The following is a 20,267-nucleotide window of genomic DNA, read 5'->3' as shown; positions in this document are numbered from 1 at the left end:
AATGCCCTTTATTTTTCTGTGGAGTGACTGGTCTTTTTCTTCTTGATTTCTAGAAGCTTGTTATATATTAAGTTGGTAAGCACTTCTTTATCTGTGATTTGAGCATCACATTTTTTTTCCTGGTTTGTAATTTGTGTTTGACTTTGCATATGTTGTTATTGGTATTTTTTTAGCCTCATAGTGGTTTTTGGTTTTTTTTAATGTTTATTTATTTTTGAGAGAGAGAGAGCCCAGGCAGGGGAGAGGCAGACAGAGAGGTAGAAACATAATCTGAAGCAGGCTCCAGGCTCTGAGCTGTGAGCACACACCCCGACACAGAGCCCGACACAGGGCTCCAACCCACAAACTGCAAGATCGTGATCGGAGCTAAAGTCAGACACTTAACCAAGTGAGCCACCCAGGCACCCCTGGGTTTTGATTCTTAATTAGTCAGATTTGTTAATATTTATGACTTGTAGATTTTAAGTCATAATTAGAAAGACCTCCCCATTCCAAGGTAAGAAGAGAATTCACTCGTATTTTCTTTCCTTTTTTTTTTTTTTTTGATTAAAGACAGTGGGTTTTCTTTATAGTTTACTGTCGTATTTTCTTATAGTACATTTGAGTGTTCGTACTTTACATATTTGACCCATTTGGGATTTATCTCATACAATGTGAGATACAGTTTTAACTTAATTTTTCCACATAATACACATTTATTAAAAAGTCCTTCTTATCTCTCTGATTTGAGATGCTACTTATTTGGGTCTATTTCTAGGTTTTCTATTCAATTCCATTAGTCTATTCCTATGATAATCCCTAAATGTTTCATTATTGAGGTTTTGTAGTTTGTTTTTTTTAAATATGTATAGACAACTATTCCTTTTCAAAAGTGTTTTTGCTGGTTATTCTTGCTTGTTTACTTTTTCATATGAACTTCAGAATCAGCTTGTCCTATTCCAAAAAAAATAACCTCTTGGTATTTTCATTGAGATTGCAATAAATTTAAAAATTAAAATTTGGGGGACCCCTGGATGGCTCAGTCGGTTGAGCATCCAACTTCGGCTCAGGTCATGGTCTTACAGTTGTGAGTTCGAGCCCCGCGTCGGGCTCTGTGCTGACAGCTTAGAGCCTGGAGCCTGTTTTGGAGTCTGTGTCTCCCTCTCTCTCCGACCCTCCCTTGCTCATGCTGTCTCTCTCTCTCTCTTAAATAACTAAAACATTTAAAAAAATTAAAATTTAGGGAGACTTGACACACATCAACTTTTCCTGTCTAAGAACATGGTCTGTCTTTTCATTTATTCAAGTCTACTTTTGCTTCTTGCAGGAGTGTTTTAAAGTTTTCCTCATACACGCTTTGCATATTCCTTGTTAAATTTATTCCTAGGCACTTTTCATTTTTTCTATAATTGTAAGTGGAGTCTTTTATTTTGTAAGGGGTATTGTGTATGTGTATGTGTACAAATATACACGTGCACATTATACATATTTATATGGACACACACATATACACATATGCATATATATCACAGACTTTCATAATTAATATTATATCCTACTTCCATACTTAATTTTCTGTTGTTGATATATTTTCTCAGTTGATTTTCTTGGGTCTCTGAGGTATACAATCATATAATCCAGAAATAATGACGACTTTGTAATTTTTTCCTGAGAGTTGTGTTTTTACTTTCTCTCTTTCACTAGTTCCCCTGACTGATACTTCAAATATCACTGTATTATCAGTGGGAGAGTAGGTAACCCCTTGTCCTCCTCTTGACCTAAGCAGGAACCCTCCAGTGTTTCTCCATCTAGTCTAAACTGACTTTGACTCTTAGAATTAGTTTCTAGTCAGACATTATTGTTTTGCTCTTCCTGGAAAACTGACAGTTTGGTCCAACAGTTAGGTCCATAAATGTCTTATCAGTAAGGGAGTGGTAAAACACATTATGGTGTCTGTTGAATGGGGTAGTCTGAGCAATTACAAAATAATATGTATGTTTTAGTCCTTTTTGTTGTTTTAAAAAAATCAACATATATACAAATAAAATATGCATGGAAAAGTATCTGGGAGGATACTCAATAAACTAATCTAAAAGTTATAAATATATTATCGCAGCACTATTTATAGTAGTCAAAATATGGATGCAACCTAAGTGTCCATTGATAGATGAATGGATAAAGAAGATGTGCAATATTACTTAACCATAAAAAAGAATGAGATTTTGCCATTTGTGACAACATGAATGGAGCTAGAGTGTGTTCTGCAGAGTTAAATAAGTCAGACATAGAAAGACAAAAACCATGTGATTTTACTTATATGTGAAATCTAAAAATCATAACAAACAAGCAAACAAAGCAATAACAGAGCCATAAACACAGAGAACAAACTGATGGTTGCCAGAGGGGAGCGGATGGGTGATGGGCAAAATGAGTGAAATGGAATAGAAGGTACAGGCTTCCAGTAATGTAATGGATAAGTCATGGCAATGAAAGGTATAGCTTAGAGAATATAATCAATGGTACTATAATAGTATTGTGTGGTGACAGATGGTAAAACACTCATGATGAGCCTAGCATAATGTATAAAGCTGTTGAATCACTATGTTGTATGTCTAAAACTAATGTACCATCATGTGTCAACTATGCTTCAATAAAAAAGAAAAGAACAGAAAATAAATAAGGTTATAAAATGGAAAAAAGTTATGAATATAAACTGATGATTGGTAACATTAATATCAATTAATTTGAAAAATTTGTAAAAATTTTGTCATGATTAAAAACAAGTTAGACATTTACAAAAAATAGGTTTCTGTTTTCCCCTTTCTCTGTTCTGGATCCCTTCCTGTGATTTAAAAAAAAATTATGTTTATCCTTATTCTTTGCAAAGTGGCACTCAAATGATAGTGTAGAAAAGGGTTTACAAGATATAATCCACAAGGAAAAAGAAAAGGGGAGAAAAGTCTATAATAGATCGAAGATTTCAACAAATTTTAGAAGACAGAAGTTGGATGAAGTAGAGATAATTGACTTGGCAAAGTGGAAGAGGGGTTTAACCAAAGTGTTTTGAAGAGCCTTAGCACTTGGTGATGATCAGTGTCCCACGGAAGGCAGAGATGAGGCATAGAAGGCAGGGGTGAGGCGCAAACCTGAAGAAGGAGAATTGTCTTCAAGTTGTTTTCAAAGCTCTTGGCCACCACTGGCTCCCTTCTCCCCCTGCTTCTGCCATCCTGCATTCCTGCACTTCACACTGACCATAGTACCACCAACACAATCCCTCCATGACGTATGAAGTTCCTTTTCTGGGAGAAAGGAGTTTATCTTTTGATGGAGAGTTCCCATAACAAAAGGCCTGATTGGTGAATGGGGAAGAAAAAGATGTTTGAAATAGAAACTTCAGTAGAAGGTTGGAAGTAATGCTCCTGGTCCAGGATTTCTCAATCTTGGCATGACAGATGTTTGTGATTGGAAAGTTTTTGTTGTGGGAGGCTGTCCTGTGCATTGTGAAGTGGTTAGGAGCCTTCCTGGCCTCTCCCTACTAGATGCCCACAGATGCTCCCTTTCTCTGTGATGACAACCAAAAGTATCACCAGACATTGCCAAATGGCAATGAATCAACACCCCCAGACCTTGCCCCAGTTGAGAACCTCTGACTTAGGCAATAAGTAGTAGAAAAGAAAGATGCAGAGATAGTCAGTGGGATAAAAGGACAAGGAGTCTAGAGAATAATAAAGAAGTCCCATCATCCTGCTCGCAAGAGTTTCCAGAGAGAAAATAGAAAATGAGGAGGAAATTAGTGGAGAAATAATAAAAGGAAAAATTTGCAGATAAGATTAAAAGCACCCCTGAGGGTCTAGCACAATCAAAGTAAAAAGACCCATTCTAAGGCAGATTGTTGTGAAATTTGAGACTATAAAGAAGATTCTGCAAAGAAAAACAGGCCAGATACAGAGGAAGGGGAACTAGAAAGGCATTAGGCATTTATTACACTGTCAACCACAGGAAGTAAAAGACAGTGGGACAGTGCTTTTAAAAAGCTGAGGGAACATGACTTTCAACCTATCCAAATTATCAATCGAGGATGAGACTAGAATACAGACATTTTCAGATATGCAAGCACTCTATAAAAAACTTACCGTCGAGCACACCCTCAGTAAACTACTAAAATCTGTGCTTTAGCTTACATCAGAGAGTGAATTCCAATATTTGCGCATTGGAAGATATTATTGGTGGGCATTTGATAAATATGTTGAAGCATCTGAGTAAAATTTGAGTTAGATGCATTTAAAAAAGTGAAAACGCCAGGTAGTTATTAGATCCAGGGATAACAGGGGATAGTCAAGTGAAGCATTATCATAGCACCTTACTTGATTCAACAATGAGCTGTATTTACACTGACAGGATTAAACACAAATTACTGATTTGAATGAAAGTGGTGATGTAGTTGTGTGAGAAGGAACCGTGAAGGCAAAGTGGTGGTGGCGGTATGTATAAAAGAGCTAAATCCTTAAGTACCATGGCAAGAAGTCAGTGAATAATGTCTAACACAGAGTCAGGAAGCATTGGTATAAGCACATCATTTAGGAAAGGAACACCTAGCAGGGTTATTTGGAACGTGGGGTGATGCTGTGTGGGGGGAAGTAGGTCAGGGGATTGATAGGACTTGGGTGTTTTTGCTATGAGCTTTTCTGAACTATTTGAATTTTCACTTAAATATATATTACTTTCATTAAAAACAAAAATACACACAAAAGCAGTACATACATATTATAGGAAAAAAATCACATAAGCAAAAAGGACACAAAATACTTAAGGATCTCACCCACCCAGAGATAACCATTGCTAATATCCAGAAATAATTTTTTCTTCAAAAACTCTGAAAAAGAAATGAAAGGACTTTTAAATACTGAAAAAAAAAAAAACCTAACAAATTCTTGATACATTAAAACTACCAATAACAATTATAAAAAGTAGTACCTGGGGTTATTAATTTTTGACTAAATCTTTCTGATCAAATGCTTGGTGTTATTTTGGTTATATCCTCACTAACAGAGCAGAGTGGATAATGGAGGCAGTCTTCCAAAATATTTTTGCTTTAATTATCTTGTTATTTTAGACAGATGCAGCTTTTGGTCTCAGTTTTCTAAGTAATTGTTTCTATTTAGTAGGTTGGGAATTTTTGGAAACAACTTTGTCAGGAAAATTTGTCTTCAACAAGTGGTTCTGGGAAAACTGGACAGCAACATGCAAAGAATGAAATTGGACCACTTTCTTATACCATACACCAAAATAAACTCAAAATGGATTAAAGAGCTGAATATGAGACCTGAAACTATAAAAATCCTAGAAGAGAGCATAGACAGTAATTTCTTTGACATCAGCCACAACATTTTTCTAGATATGTCCTTTTTTTTTTTTTTTTGAGTGAGAGATCGAGATGGGGCAGGTTCCACACCCATCACGGAGCCTGACACAAGGGTCAATCCCACAAATGTGATACCTTGACCTGAGCGGAAATCAAGAGTTGGACTCTTAACCAACTGAGCCACCCAGGTGCCCCTCTAGATAGGTCTTCTAAGGCAAGGGAAACAAAAGTAAAAACGAAAGAAAAACAAAACAAAACAAAACAAAAAAAACGAACTATTGGGACTACGTCAAAACAAACAAAAAAACCTCTGCACAGCAAAGAAAGTAGTCAACAAAACTAAAGTCAACCCACTGAATGGGAGAAAATATTTGCAAATGACATACCTGATAAAGGGTTAGTATCCAAAATATATAAAGAACATATACAACTCAACACCAAAAACCCAAATAACCCATTTTGAAAATGAGCTGAAGACATGAACAGACATTTCTCCAAAGAAGACATACAGATGGATGGCCAACAGACATGTGCAAAGATGCACAATATCACTCATCAGGAAATGCAAATCAAAACTACAGGATATTACCTCACACCTGTCAGAATGGCTAAAATCAAAACCACAAGAAACAATAAGTTTTGGCAAGAACATGGAGAAAAAGTACCCTTCATGCTCTGTTGGTGGGAACGCAAACTGGTGTAGTCACTGTGGAAAACTATGGATTTTTCTCTGAAAATTAAAAAATAGAATTACTATATAATCCAATAATTCCACTAGTGAGTATTTCCCCAAAGAATCCAGAAAACACCAATTTGAAAAGATACATGCACCCGTATGCTTATTTCAGCATTAATTACAACAGTCAAATTATGGAAGCAGCCCAAGTGACCGATAGATGAATGGATAAAGTAGATATTGTGTGTGTATATAAATGTGTGTGAGGATGGGTGAAATAGGTGAGGGAGGTTAAGCGTACACTTATGATGAGGGCTGAGTAATGTATAGAGTTGTCAAACACTGTATTGCTCACCTGAAACTAATACAACACTTTACATTAATCATGCTAGAATTAAAAAAAGAAATTAAAAGAAACCCAAATATACACAAAGAAAAGAGATACCTTACATAGAGAGGAACAAATATAATAAACCATATCTCTTGTCTACAGACTATGAAAAAAAATTTTTATCAGAAAAAATTGCCTCAAAAGAACGTTTGTATTTTTCTCTATTTTAAGCAAAGATAAATAATTTCATTTCTCCGAACTGTTTCAATGAACAAAGGTACAAAAAGTGCAGCCCAGCTTTGATACTTCACAGTTAACAAGCAGAAAAGCTTCAGATAGTAAACATAGAATTTGGAGGAGCTTTCCTGGGAAATATTGGAAAAACAAAGTTAAGGATGATTAAAGATTTAAATGGGAATAATGAAATGACGATTTATAAAGAAATTAAGCTGCATTATAGTTTTCTTGAAAATATGCAGTTGATACATTTTTCTACCTCCTAAGGTCATTTTGAGTTTTGATTAGTTAAAAATTTCAAAACACCTAATATTTACCAAATTCCTTTCCTTATCTCAGGACTTGTCCTTGATGGATTCACTTCCATGCTCTGTATAATCTCACAATAATCCTGCAGATTTGATGGTGCATTTGCAGAGGCCTAACATGAAGGAATACAGTGGGACCTAGAGTAGAGTGGATTTCTGGGAGTTTACTTGTCTTTGGCTGCCGCTCTGGGTGTTAGAAAATATGCATATCAAAGATAATGATGGTGCATTTATCAGGAAAACCCAACAACTATCAGCCACTGGAGACAGACCCAGGGGAGGGTCTGGAGGAGGTATCTTGAGACAGAGTCCTGAGATGACATGTGCGGTCTGTACAAGTAGGACTGATCCCACAGAAGTGTACACATAACCAACCTGTACATGCAGATATGGGGCAAACCAAAGTTGTCAAGGGCTGTGTGAAGCAGATGTGATGGGGCAGGTTGTGGTCAAAGGTAACTGATGCCCTGGTATGTCCCGAGAGTCTCGGGGAGAGAATGGAGAAATGCACTTGAAGGCCTACAGGCTCTCCCTCCTTGCTTGACTGCAGGCAGCCTCCTGTCCCTATAGGGTAGAATAAGGTTTTATCTTTCTAGGTTAGTCTGAGGTACAGTAGCCAAGACTGGGTCTCCATGAATTATTATCCCCATTTTATAGATGAAGAAATTGAGCCTCATTGAGGTTCAGCTAGCTAATGTGTATTTGTGTGCATGTAAATATTAGGCAAAACAGATCAGCTTTATTGATAGCCATTTCTTACAAATAACTGCCCTACATTATTAATAGAGGTGCTTACTAATTAACATTAGAACTCATCTCTTTCTGAGTATTTGTGATTACTTTTCAGAAATTATAACAGCCTAAATGTACTTCTTCCTTATTTTGTTTTATTCAAAACCCCATCCTGTTGATCTAGAACATTTGAAGGTTTCTGAGGCTCTATTTGCTAGGTCAGAAGCGCTACTCTTGAATGGCAAACTTTATGCACTGGGCAACTAGGAATTTTCTGGCAGCACCAAAGATTCAAATCCTACTTCCCCACCCTGACAGCAGAAGGACTCCAGGTGTTGGGTGTAGGTGCAGTGCTGGCGCACTATCTAGGGTGTTTTTTAGGGATTCCGGAGGAGGCCGCTCCGAGAGAACGTGCCTCTTCCACACACGCCCCCTACCCAGTTTGGAGTGCACCTGCAGCCCCAATCAAGAATAGGGCTGTGGCCAAGTCAGACGTGGCATGAAAAATCAGCGGTTACTCTTTCATCTCCTTTCTGTTAGAAATAGAATATAAACTGATAATCTGAAAAGAATTTGGGTAACGTGGCGAGCCCAGGTACTGACCGCTGTGGATGCAGACTGAGACCGTTCTGGTCACTTGTTTGTTTGGCTACTTGTTTTGGGAAGCCGAGGCACCGCACAGCCCTGTCTCTGGCCAGGTGGGTCCTTGCACGATCTCACCGCAGCCCGCCTTGGGTGTTCCCGTTTCCGAGCCCTTTCGCGGACTCAAGTCCCGGCTCCCGAAGGTCGGCCGCACAGCTGGTCTCAGGGCCCCGCCCACTTTGGCCGCGGGTCGGAGCCCCTACGAGCAGCAGCGGGAGCCGGAGCCGGAGCCGGAGCCGGAGCGGCCGCGGCCCCTTTAAGGAGCCGCTCTGCGGTAACCCGAGCCCGCAGTCCGGGCGGGCGCGGCGGGCGCGGCGGTAGCTGTAGCCTCCGTGACCGCTCTTCCAAGCGGCCCGGGGCCCGCGGCTCCCCTGGCTCCCGCAGAGCATCTCGCGGGGCGGCTCTGGCCGGCGCCAGCCCTCGGGCCGGGCCGGCTGACCAGTCGCCCGTAGCCACCCTCCGCCCTCCCCGGCCCCGCGCAGCTGCCGCCCGCGCGCGAGTCGCCCCGGGACCCTGCACAGGTGACGCTATTTGGAGGGGGTTCGGGGGAAAAGGGCGGGCTCGCTTTGCCCCGCGGCTCCCCCGCGCCGCCGAGCGCAGTCCCCGGGCAGGGGCGCCGCGGCTTCCCGCCCCCGGCCTAGCGCGGCCGCGGGCTCCGGCGCCCGGAGCTGGGTGGGCGTCCCGAGCGCGGGAGGCGGCCGGGGGCGCCCGGGCGGACTGCAGCAGGTGTGTGCGGCCGCGCAGCATCCTCCCGGCCCCGCGGGCTCGGGCGCCGCTCGGGGCGCTGGCGGTGTGCCGGGGCCCGCGGGCCCGCGCCGCCCGCACGCCCCGCGTCCCACTCCCGCCCCCGGGTGTGCGCGATTCGTGCTGCTAGGTCGGCCCGGCGGTGCCGCTCGGGTCGCAGCTCGAAGGGGTGGGTGCGTGGGGCAGCTAGGGAAAGCTTTCTTGTTAGAGGCCGGTACACAGTCAGGAGCATCAAGTGGGTAAGTTTCCCCCTCTCCTCCCTCCCCCCCTACTAAATAAAACAAGCTTTTATTCGCCCTGGTAGTTCTCAAGTGGGTCTCATGTTTAGCCACCTCATGCAGTAGGGTCTAGTGGGAAAGGGACTGGGTTCTATTCACAGCTCTACCATTGTAACCCCGGCAAGTTTATTGAACTGAGAACCTCGATTTACCCAGCCTTGAAATGGGATCCGTAATGCTAGCATTTTCCTACAGCCCAAGAGGGTGGGAAACCCCCTGTGAAAGTACTTTGAGTTGTCGAAGTTCATTAAAGGCTCACTGTTGCTGGCCAATATTTTTTTTTCTTAACACATCTGAGTGTTAATTTAGCTCACATGTTTATGTGAAGTTATAAAATTGTTTTTAAAGAGTGATCTTTGACAGTTGTTTAAATGAATCCGATACCAGTTTAGGGACAGGATGGGAGGGTTTGTGTGGATGTTAGGAGTTGAGGTGTGAAGCGGGAAAGCCGTCATTTTAGTGAAATCTTCACTCAGTCATCAGTGGAGTTGAGAAAGATGGATCTTGGACTGTGTGTGTGTTAAGAGAGATACTGCTGTCTGGGCACATGGTATATAGGCTGGAATGCAGCTTCATCTTTGCGGAGCCAGTGAAGGTAATATGACAGAATGCCAGTTTCCTTTTAAGTGTGAAGAAGAGATTTTTTTCCTCCGTGTTAATCTTTTCTTTAAATTAGGGATGAAACTAAATTAGATAAGTGGACTCCTGCCATGCTAGAAAATTGGAAAGAATGGCTTGAGGAGCGGTGGACTTTGGATGACTTGCCACCTACCCCCCCCTCACCCCCCCATCAGATGATCTGGAGAATATATTTTGAGAGTGCTTCTTTTCTTCCTGCCCCTGCAATTCCTGGTGGAATGAGTTTTAACCTGGTGGAGCTGGGCACCTGGCATCCAGCTGTTTAGTGGTTATGATTGTTTACGCTGTGAGCTTTCTTTTCCTATGCATTTCACTCTAAGCCTTCTTGACCTCGTTGGAAAGAATAATAAATGGCTCTTTGCAACTACAGCTGTGTACACTTGGAGGTGCCTGGGAACGGTAGTGGTTGAGAAGCTGAAGGGTAACCCAAAGGAACTGGGTCTTCTCAAAGGCCCTGGGGGTATGGATGCAAGCGTGGGCTTATCTTTTCCTTCCTTTTTCGAAATCTCCATTGGAGAGAGACTGGTTTGATTACCAAAGGAGGCCAGGCCTTGGGGGCAGGGAACAATCTGAAACCTAACTCAGCGCAGTGCTAGACTGGTTAAGAGCATTCCCAGCCATGGGAGTGGGGAGGAAGAAGTGGCGACTCGAGGGGATGAGGGCCATCCCAGCTTCCAGAGAGGTAGTAAAGGAGCCCTTGAATCCCAACTGGGAAGTGGGAAAGGGGTTGGGCTACAGCAAGGGAGTAGTGGAGCTTCAAGGCAAATTCTGGAATGTGCCCTAGGTGTGACCTCCCTTCTCCCCTTTCCCTCAGAGTGTTCCTAGCCCTTTTGAGTCTAGTGCAGCTCTCTCCTCCCCTGGTGCTCTAAAAGAGGCCCACCCAGTGTTTATGTGTCTCCCTCCAAGCTGGCCTTCCAAGTAGGAGAGGAAACTGAACAGGTTTCATAAGAAACCTCCGGACCTCCATGTCTCCCCGCCCCCTTCTTCTCAGATCAGTGTCCCATATCCTACACATTAAGGCTCCATTTAGCTTTGATATCTCTTGGATGGTTAAAAAGTAGGGTAGTCATTTTGGCAGAAAGAAGTAAACTGAACAGTGTATGGGAAGATACAGAAAACTCGTTGGTTTTTTTTTCTTTTTTTTTTTCTGCGGAGGAAGATAATGAATTAATTGGGTGAGAATTGTGGGCAGTTGGACAAGGCAGGGCAGGAGAGGGTGGCGGAACTGTGCCGGACAGCTTGTGCCCTCGTCCTTGAGAGAGAAAAGGATGCCGCCACACACGTGGAGCCACCTTGCTGTGCTCTCCCTCCTTCCATTTGCCTTGTGAGGGGAAGAAGATAGCAGTATGGAGGTGGAGAAACCATCTGCTCTCAAGGATGAGAACGAGACTCTAACTCACCATTTGAGATGAGCTGTATTCACCTGGCATTGCTATCAGGCGCTGAACGTGTGACACCCGAGGACGCGTTACATCAGGAAAGCAGGGTCATTTTGTAGGAAAATCTAAGGTATCGAGAGTGACTTTGGTGGTGTTTTTTTCTTGCTGGAGATGAAAGGTAGCACGCAAAGAAATGGAGTCCTGCTGCTCTGAGGTTTGTTATTCATAGGGAGGCAGTTGGATGTTCTGCAAGCAGATCCCAGACCTGAAAAGAAGGCAGGAATAGCAAAGGAATTTTTTTTTTTTTGCTCAGAACATCAGAACATTGGTTGGTTCAAGGAGAAGGCAATCCTGTGGCTACATGAGAAGGAGCTTGTGAATCACTGTAAAAGGCCAAGGTTTGTGAAAACAGCGGGCAAAGAAGACAGCTGGAAGTGAGTCCAGTCTTTAGCGTGAGGAAGAGAGTTGTGGAGCAGGGGCACGGATAGCAAGGGGGAGTCTGACTAGAGGGCCAAAGGCTTGTCACCAGCAGTGTTTCAAACATTTTTGGATTACGACATGGTACAGAACAAGTTTTGCACTGCGGCCCAGGACAGAAGTCAGTATGTGTGAGTCTGCGGCCGGTTTCATGAAACAATAGGCACGCTTTTGTGCGCCGCATTCTGGTTTCTGTTCCTCCTCAGTGTTCTGAATAACTCACCTGCGAGTGGATCAGAGTCCACTGTTAGGAAACCATTTGCCTAACGGATGCATAAGCAGGTTGCATTTGGGTTGGAGATGCTGGAGGAGGTGGAGGGGAGCGTGGAGTTGACTGGGAAATCTGGACAGCTGTCGGTGGGGACAGGTGGGGGTGTGGGAGCTCATATGGTGTGCTCGTGCATGCAGGACTCACAGTAGGGAAGGCAGCTGGATGGACAGGTGCAAAAGGGGCCTTCCTACCAATTGTGTCCACTTCAGAGTAAAATGGTTTTGAGGGAGAAGGAAGCGTGGAAGGAGTAAACTTGGATTTGAAAACCGTGTCGTTAGAGCAGATTTTTCTCTGTAGGTGAAGAGGACAAATGGATCCCGAATAAATTGGCTGGTGGGTTTAGGTCACGTCCACTTTCATCAGCTGGGTAGGGAGCAGAGGGGTTCATAGTGCAGAGTATAGGCTCATAACGTCCCTTGCCGTTTTGAGAAGTTCTTATAGAAGACGTGGTTGGACTGTGTTGTTTCAAAAACCCCATGTGCTGACCAAACTCATTAGGTTATTAGCTGCTTGCCTCAGTGAGAAAGGGAAAAATATCCTCATCACCTTGTGTAAAAGGGTTAGATTATCAAAGGTTTCTTAGACCTCTAGTTCGAGATCTACAATCAAACTGGAACCATCAATCATAGGCTTTGGGATTGCGGAAAAACCTTCCTGGAGAAATAGGTGAGGCAGCATGCATCGTCCTTGAGCGGTTTTCCAATATCTGTGGCCTGGAGTTAATGAAGGGCAAAGTTTATCTGCATGCCTTTGATTGCCTTTCCTAACAATTAACACCTGACTCCTACCCCTGACACCATCGCCAGTGGGCAAGTACAACCGAGCACAGAAGAACGTACATGGGGGTCAGGGTTCACTCTGGTTGCCTCCTTCGTTGCTTGTTTTAATCATCCGTAGTCTGACCTAGATGGAGCCTCCCTTTGACTCATCTTTGCTTTGTTTGATTTTCTTAACCTCAGTTGATGTGTTTTCTTTCAGCATGTGGCTTTACTTCTCAGCTGTCTGCTATGTATGTCTAATGCTCTCTGACGTTACCTCTGAGCTCTGGCCTTAACAGGTGTCCACCTGACTATTCCCATAGAGTCCCGTGTTTGGATCCCGGCCTGTGCTATGTTGGTCACCACCGTATCCTGCCATGGCCACCCTAGAGATAACTGTACATCGATGGGTTTATACATTGGTTTTGATTTATTTAATTTTTAAGTTTTGGGGGCATGGAGAATCTATCTTGGTCAAGGTAATTTAAGTACCTTCTCCAAATAGGCTTAGAAATACCTTTCAAAATTATATTTTGAAGACCTAGAAAACTTCTATTTGGTATATATTTACTTGGTGCAATGGGGAAGAAGGAATTTTCATTCGGGGAAAATTTTAGAACAATTAACCCCCCCTACCTCTTTTACAGAGTGTTAACATTTTAGGGACCTAATTTCCCAACCTAGTCCTGCTCAGTTAACACATTTTGCTCTAATATGTACAAAAAACATTGGGACAATTAAGAATTTAAATGTTTTCTGATTTGTTGCCTGCTATTTTAACAACTTGTAAAGACTGCAGCTGTATTCTGATTGAGAAAGATTCATTACCTTTTCATATTTTGAAAACCTGTATGAATGTCACTAAACAGACCAATTTCCTACCCACTTAGTGGAGGAGTCCAGGGCGGGATAAAGGCTGTAAGGGTGGGAGACCAAGTCGCCCACCTTGAGGGCCTGGCTGCCTGGACCAAAGGCAGCCTGTTGGGAGCACCCAGCTTAGCATCCCCAACCAAACCTTTGAGGCATTTGGGATCTTGAGGATTGGAGGCTGCTTTGTAACCTCAAGTCACTAAATGTTTTCTGCACTGTTCTTTATTTTTAAAAGACAAAAGTGGAACTTGCTCGTTTTAAAAAAACATAAAAACCATTAAAACAACCAATACTGAAGAGAATGACAGTTCACATTTTCCACTTTCTCCAGCTGCTGTCTCCCCTGGTTTCACTCCCAAACACAGCCAGGTAGCAGTTGGAAGGCATAGCCCTTCTTCTCTACAAATGCCAAAATAACCCAGTTAGGTATTTGTGAAAAATGTATTATTTCATAGCCTGCTTCCCCCCGCCCCACTCCATAGTGTGTGATGGGTAGATGCCCTTCTGTATCGTCTTGCTCATTTGAATGTCTGTATAACCTGTGATAGTGTGGCTGCACCAATATAATCATTTCCCTATCACTGCACCTGAGGGTTGCTTCTAATGCTGTAGTAAACACCCTTGTACGTGCATCCTTTGACACATACGTGCTTTGGCTTTGAAGATAAAAGATAAAATCATGAGTATACTGCTTGCTTTATAATCTAGTTAACACAGATTTAATCTCAGAAGTTACCTATTCTACCATTTAGTTCCCTGAGCATTCAGCAGTAAAGGTACAGTGCTAGACCTGTAGTGGGGCAGTGACAGCCCTTGCTTCCAAGAGCTCCCCATCTGGAGTAGGGGGGCTAGGCATACACACCGATTATAATACCTTTAGTTTGATTTATACCCTACCTTGTTCCAAAAGTGACCTGGGATGACTTACAAAGATCCGTATAACGTGACAGGATACAGTGAGTTTAGGATGAGAAAGAAAAATAAGCCAAAAGAAAGTAAGATGGAGTTAAGAGCGAGGTTGGTAAGCATACCTTCAGGTTCTGGCTTTCCAGCAGCCTAAGAGAAGAGGCAGACGGCCTACAATAAGATTTAAGGTGTCAAGAACCGAAACCAAATAGGAGAAATCCATCTCTTCCCGATCCTAGTGGGTGAGAGAAACTTCCCCTTTGGATTTTCAGCAAGAAAACACTGCATTTGCGGAGGCCAGCATTCTCATCAACATCCCCAGTAAAACCTACTGACCTTGCTTCAAGATGCCATTTCACGCCGTGTTCCTCTGTGCCGGCCAAGAGCAACATGCCTGGGGACTCCTCCGTAAAAGTATTAGGGTGAGGGGTAAGTTCATGGGTTTAATCCAGAGAGCTTTAAGAGTACGAATGAAAACGGCCATCTGGGATTATTCTTAGACAATGTTTTCTACAAGGTAGTACGGGATATATAATTTCAGTGGAATTTCTGTGAGTAGAACCCACTTGCCTAAGATTACTAGGCTTGCAACTCACACAGCAAGAAGTGAGGATGTTTGTTTATTTATTGTTAAAGGTTTTGTTTCAAGTCCATTTGATGTACAGTATAATATTCATTTCAGGTATACAGTTCAGTGACTCAGCACTTCCGTACCTCCCCGGGTACTCATCACAAGTGCGCTCCTCTGTCCCTATCACCTGGTTAACTCCTGCCCCTCACCCACCTCCAAGAAGTGAGGATCATGTTTAAATGGCATTGATGTATTGGAACTGTAACAATGAGCATAATATTTTCCTCTTAAAAACACACCCGCACAAGCCTGCAGTTGGTCCATGCAGGAAGGATGGCACGAGGAGCTCCACGAGTGAGAAAGGCTCAGAGCCACCATTCCAAGAAATCTTGGGAGCTTGCAGTTATTACTGGGAGGCAGCACGGGAGAGTGTCAGCAAGACTCCGAGGTCTACAGGTCAGGGCAGTGTGACGCTGTCTTTGTGAGGCTCTCCTGACCCTGCTGGGTCTGTGTTTCCATGACCACACTCACTTACGTCTTGCTTCAGAGCATTGTCCCAGGATAGTTCTTTCTTACCAAGTCTATTGATCAAGCTGAGGTACTTTAATAGGACTTACCCTGAGTTTAAACGTGAGGTTTGTATGTTTGTCAGTGTTAACCTTGAGGTCACCCGGAGCTACACGTGATTGATTTGTGCAGCACCTCTTAGCCTGTGAAGTAGTTCAGGGAACTGTGTCCCTGTGTTCAGATTTTTCTTTGGCTGCCTGATTGTCAAAGTGGATATTGAATCAGGCTGTTAAGTACCACGTATGTTGGGAAACCGTGCACTTAGCAAAAGCAATCTTTGGGAAGAGGTCAGAAGAGAAACCGCTCTCAAAGTACATTGGTTGGCCCGTAAAGACCAGCATGAAAGTTCACCTAGAGAATTTAGAAACTCCTTGGCTGTTCTCACTTAAGCGGCTATATCCCCCAATCAGATTAGAGGTGAATACAAGCTGCCAGGGCTCTAGGCCAAGGGGAAAGAAGGAGAGGGAAATGATCCCATTGCTTCAGATCCCAAATATCTGTCGCTCTGTGACTTGGTAACATTTGACAGATGGGTGTAACATTCCTTGGTTAGGAAAAGGTGGTGATAATAAGTGCTATCCTTTATTGAGTGGTGGTTAGGTGTATTCGTGAATAAGCACCCCAAACCTAGCAGCGTACAACAATGATTTCTTATCTGTCCCGATTCTGTGGGGGGCCTGGCAGTTACCCAGCTGCTTACAGACTCATTCATAGGGCTGGGTGCAGCCGGAGGGTCCGCTGGGCTGGAAGATGGAAGCGAGCTTTCTAGCGTGGCTGGGAGTTGGTATGGAGGGTTGTCCGTCAGCTGGGTGTCTCAGTTCTCCAGGTGGCCTCACGCTCCAGTAGACTAGATCCGTGTCTTTTTTTAGTTATTAAATTGATTTTTATTTATTTTTGAGATAGAGATGGAGCACGAGTCGGGGAGGGGCAGAGAGTGAGGGAGACACAGAATCTGAAACAGTCTCCAGGCTCTGAACCTACAAACTGTGAGATCATGACCTGAGCTGAAGCCAGACGCTTAACCAACTGAGCCACCCAGGGACCCCTAGACCGGCGTCTTTACATGGCAGGTTTAGGGCAATGCCCAAGAGAGCAAAAGGCAGATGCTGCAAGGTTTTTTGAGGTCTGCCTTGGCTCCAGAGCCCTCACAGCCTCTCTTCTACCAACTGTTTGTCAGCAGGTGACAAGGCCAGCCCAGATTCATGGGGGCAGAGACCTAGCCTCCACCTCTCGGTGACAGGAATGGCCATGTCACACTCCCTAGGAATTATCACAAGTGGCTACGTGTGCTAAGCACTGTGCCAGGTGCATTTGATCTTGCAATGTAGGCGTCTTAGTCCCTTTCATCAGACGTACAAGTCTGATGAACCAAGAGGATTCGATTCTAGGTCCCTCTCTAGTTGAATGAAATGCATTTTAGACTCAACAGTTGGGAGAGATTTGCTCAGTTGTTCTTCAGCTCCCCTAACCCAGTTAATATTGTCTCTGGTTCCTGTGTAGAGCAGGCAAACAGAGAGACCTAGAAGGCAGGCAGGCTTTGTCCCACCTCAGCCACTTCCCCGCTTCCCAGGGACTCTCTCAGAGGTAATTGGATCAACAACCTGAAGGTGAGATAGTCCCTCTCTCCTTAGGTTCGGACTTCCCAGCTTCCTTTAGAAAAAGAACAGAACGTATTTGAAAATCCTTGCCCTGTCCAGCTTTTTCCTTGATTTCACAGTGTGGGCAGAAAGCCAAGACATATCCCAAGCCAAGAGGCTCCCTTCCAGGAAGGAAGTTCCGGAACACCGGGAGTTGGGTAGAAGTTCGCTGCATTGCTCTTCCTAAGTCCTCAGGAGACACGACGCCACCTGCTGAGAACACGCTAACCTCTTCTAAGGCTTGGAGGGTGTGTTGTATTTTCAATGTTGATTTCCTTAAAGACGAGCCCTCAAATTGTACACAGTCAACCCCTTATTGTTTGTATGATCTTCCAATTACTGTTGTCTCCAGGTTTAAGTCATCCTGGCTTAACCAAAATCTAATGGCTGCCGTTGGAGCTCTTAGGTTTGAAAAACAAAAACTTCACATTTACCAAGTAAATAAAATGTGCCATCTGTACTTTCAGGCGTAAGGCCCTAGAAAATGAACTGAATTTCTAAGGGGAGAATTCTACAGTGGATTGGGGGCTGGGAACCAGCTTAGGAGAAGAGAAAGCTGAAGAAGGTGGCCTTTTCCCCCACTGTCACTCCCTTACACTTCTTGTTAGGCATTATAAAAACAAATCCCATATCAGAGACTTGGTGTAAAATGAAATTTAAAAAATGTAAATAATACAAAAACTTTAGAAGTTGACACAACATAGATTAACTGTATTAGATTTCATTTTGTTTTTAAGTTAGTAGCCAGAACATGTAAAAAGTGTAAATGAACATAAATTAGGAAAATAAGAATAAATGTTCCATTAAAATCCTAATTGAAAATACCCATAATAGGGGCACCTGGATGGCTCAGTCGGTTAAGCTTCTGACTCTCTTTTTTTTTTTTTTTTAATGTTTTATTTATTTTTGAGAGAGCGATAGAGACAGCATGAGCAGAGGAGGGCCAGAGAGAGAGAGGGAGATACAGAATCTGAAGACCAGCTCCAGGCTCTGAGCTAGCTGTCAGCACAAGCTTCTGACTCTTGATCTTAGCTTAGGTCTTGATCTCAAGGCTGTGAGTTCAAGCCCTGAATTGGGCTCTGCACTGGGCATTAAGCTTCCTTAAAAAAACAAAACAAAACAAAACAAAACTGTAAGAGAAGGGAGACCTGATCAAGTACTGTGGGAAACAGGAGGGAAATTATTTCTTGAAAAAGCAGGAATTCTCAGGGAGGGGTTAAGGAGATGAGATAACCGCCCATCCTAGCTGTGGCAAAATGTCTTGGTGGGGACTCTGGGCTGAGTGAAAAACTTTAAAAGTTTAACAATAACCAAACTTTAAAAAGAAGACTACAGAATCTTCTTGACTGGTTTGAATAAGAACACCTACAGAGAATGTACTGTATGAGCACATGTGAGAGGGGCAGGGAGAAGCTCTGGGATATGAAAATTTGAAAACCACAAGAAGGATCAGAGAAAGATCTAGAAGGTATTTAGCAGAAGGAGACAGATAAAAGGGAAATCTTGTACAAAAGAGATTTGTAGCAATAGGAATTAGCTATTTATTACAACAATTCTCCGAGTTGTAACAAGATGGGGCCACCCCACAGCCCCTGAGTGTGGGGGTCTCTTATGGAGCCAGTTTGGGGAACAGAATTTTAGCCTCCCTCCTGCTCGTAATCCTGTTATTGAATAGGATGGTAGGGAAAATAAAGGCCAGTTAGAAAAATATGAATATTTAACTTTAAATATTTAAATTTTTGTTATCATTAAAACAATCTATAATCCAAAAATTATTTCAGGGAGGTATCCATTGTCAGGGTGTATAGCAGGGAGAACTGAACAATTTCTCTTTAATTTGAATTCTGTTATATGCTCTTGGAAGAAAACGGATTGAAAGAATGGGGAAAATATACAGGATACTCTTATTCAATGTTTAGTATTGTAAGTGATGGCGGGGAACCATAGAGAGTTCTTTTCTTATCCTCATGAACAGTTCCCTGGTTCCCTGGTTAAGCAACATCATATATCTGAGAAAGGGAGTGTAATTTAATCATATTAATATAGGGTTCCTTAAGTCCTTTCTGGTTTAGTCTTCACTTTCTTCCCATTGCTGTTCTGTTTAAAAGGCAGTACCACGAATATTGGAGGATTTATGGAAGTTAGGTTGTTTTTGTTTTTGTTTTTGTTTTAATGTAGCTGACTTTTGGCAGACTTTCACACTAATGCTAATGGTACTTAAACTTGATGCTCAGAAAATGAGAGGAGGTGGAATGTTCCGCACATAGTTTTCCTAACTTTGTTTCATACAGCTTTCAATGCAGAGTTAAAACAACAGTAATGACATTAAAAAACAAAAAGCGAAACTGTAGTTAGTTGAGAGCTTTGTACATATTTGATTAGATGTTAATTTTTACAAGAATAAAAAGACAAAAGTGGGTAGTGTGACAGTTATTCTTTACCAAGTGTGGGATGTTATTGTCTCTGTTAATTACCAACATTTCATGAGCATTTAGACAGATAATCATTTACCCATGTGTAAATGCAAACAGAAACCAGAATGGATGGGTGAGGTGCAGGTATGGCTTTTGCAAAAGGGTTTTTGTTTAGTTTGGTAAACGTCTCATCTTCTGTAGTCATGTGTTCATTTATAAATGGTTTATAGTTTGCAAGTAGAGACTTTTAAAACCCTTTCACATGTTAGGCTTACTTACCTGGTAGATCAATCAGTAAGTACCTCTGTAGTTGATAAAAGTATGAAAATACAGTGCAGATTATAATTATTATGAAACCTTTGGACACAGTATTTGTTATAAGGAATTTGGGATAGACAAACCATATGTGCTACTGCCATGATCTAAATGTTTGTGTCCCCCTCCCCACCCTGCAAATTCATATGTCGAAATCGTACCCCCCAAGAGGTG

The 20,267-nt window shown here is 42.7% G+C and overlaps 1 protein-coding gene across 7 annotated transcripts in view; it reads left to right on the top strand.

Annotated features, from left to right (window-relative positions):
* LOC120229462 (TLC domain-containing protein 4-like) overlaps positions 1-20,267 on the top strand; it is a 99,276-nt gene that overhangs the window by 25,645 nt on the left and 53,364 nt on the right. Inside the window, exon 3 of one of the 7 annotated variants that reach the window (XM_039228473.1) lies at positions 14,862-15,018. The exons of 5 other annotated variants lie outside the window; for them this stretch is intronic. The gene's annotated coding sequence lies outside the window, so the exon portion shown is untranslated. Of the gene's footprint in view, positions 1-8,541; positions 8,789-14,861; positions 15,019-20,267 lie in introns of those variants that run through there. One more of the 7 variants, XM_039228475.1, reaches the window with a different exon arrangement.

Source organism: Hyaena hyaena, unplaced genomic scaffold (assembly GCF_003009895.1).
Source record: "Hyaena hyaena isolate Hyena2069 unplaced genomic scaffold, ASM300989v1 scaffold_32, whole genome shotgun sequence".
Taxonomy (NCBI): Eukaryota; Metazoa; Chordata; class Mammalia; order Carnivora; family Hyaenidae; genus Hyaena; species Hyaena hyaena.
The sequence above is the reverse complement of the archived record's forward strand: the minus strand, read 5'-3'. Positions and strand labels throughout refer to the sequence as shown.